Raw genomic sequence first — 1,671 nt, 5'->3', positions numbered from 1 at the left:
GGTCTTTTTCTTTTACCCACTCTGGGCCCCATCCTTTCCTGATCTGTCGCTGGTTACCCCTCCTGTCATCTCCCTTCCCTGCCTCTACCCAGCCCACGTTATCTGACCCGGGGGACAGGGCTGGTGGCCAGGAATGTGACTGCCTGTCTCAGAGCCTCCCACTCTGGGAAGCCCAGATGCCCAGCACATCTTGCTCACCACTGGCCCCAACACCTCGCTGGGCCTGGCTAGGTAGGGCTTGGCATATCGTGGGTTCTCAATCAATATCCAGTGACTAAGTGGTGGTTCCAATGGATCGGGACAGAAGGGGAGACGGGGAAACCAAGTCAAGGAGAGAGAATAGAGAGGCAGAGAGGGGTTCCAATGGATCGGGACAGAAGGGGAGACGGGGAAACCAAGTCAAGGAGAGAGAATAGAGAGGCAGAGACAGAGAAGTAACAGACAAAGAGAAAGGTGAGGACAGAGCCAGAGAGGCGCAGGGGACATGGGCAGTGAAGGGGCGAGAGGGGGAGACAGAAGTCACGGCAGGGCAGTCAGGCCTCAGGACGGCGGAATGGACACAGAAACCACGGGTTCCAATCCCCTCATTTCGCAAATGGAGAAACCGAGGCCCAGGTGGAACAAGTGACTTCAACAAAGTCACAAGGTGGGGACTCACAGTAGAGCCGGGGTCAGTGGGAGCCAGGGGAGCTGCTCAGCTGGGTCACCCACAGTCAATGCCCCAGTCCCAGGCAGGGTGTATGGGGGGGGGCGTCTGGATAGGCTCCTGCCTCTTCTCCGGGGGTCTGGGCTTCCTCATGGAGCCCAGCTCTGTCTCAAGATCCCCCTGGCCTGCGGCCAGCTTTGCCTCTGTCCCTCCGCCCACCTAGCACCCCCTCACTTCCCAGCACCTCCTGGCCTTTCATCCTGGGCCAAGACTTGGTGAGTGTGGGCAGGAACTGCAACATGGGGTAGCCACTAGAACTGGGGCCAAGATGCCTGTGGCAAGGGGCCACCCACTGGTCTAGGCTTCAAAGCCGGGTCATCCGGGGCAGTTCCGTGCCCTCCCAACCCTCCAGGAATGGGCCGTCTGCCCGAGGGTGGGGGCAGAGGAGGGGGATCGTCCACCATAGCTCCCCTCTGAGCATTTATTATTATTGCTATTTTGTCCTTTATTATTTTTATTACTATGTCTTTTTCTTTTTTGCCCTGTCTTACAGGGCCAATTTCTTTTCTTTTTTCTTTTTTTTTGCTTTTGGATTTTCCTATACTCCTCAGTATAAGGATGAAGTTTTTGGGATTAGCCCCAATTACAGATAAGGAAACTGAAGCAACTGCCTTTCCTTCCTCTCTACCAGCCCACTTTCTCATCAAAATAGAAATGTGAAATGAAATTGGAACTCACATCTTCTTCACTCATGAACCCAAGCTCTTAAGAACTATGCACGCCTGCTTTTTGATCGATAATTAATAGTAATCATCTTTGTTATTAGCAATGATAGTGATGAAAATACCATTCTATTTTTGTTGTTGTTTTGTTATGTTTTGAGATGGCTTGCTCTGTTGCCAGGCTGGCGTGCCGTGGTGTGACCTTGGCTCACTGCAAACTCCGCCTCCCAGGTTCAAGGGATTCTCCTGCCTCAGCCTCCCGATTAGGTGAAACTAAAGGCATGTACCCCCATGCCTGGCTAA

Source organism: Cebus imitator, unplaced genomic scaffold (genome assembly GCF_001604975.1).
Source record: "Cebus imitator isolate Cc_AM_T3 unplaced genomic scaffold, Cebus_imitator-1.0 Scaffold237, whole genome shotgun sequence".
Lineage (NCBI taxonomy): Eukaryota > Metazoa > Chordata > Mammalia > Primates > Cebidae > Cebus > Cebus imitator.
Note: the sequence above shows the minus strand (reverse complement) of the source record.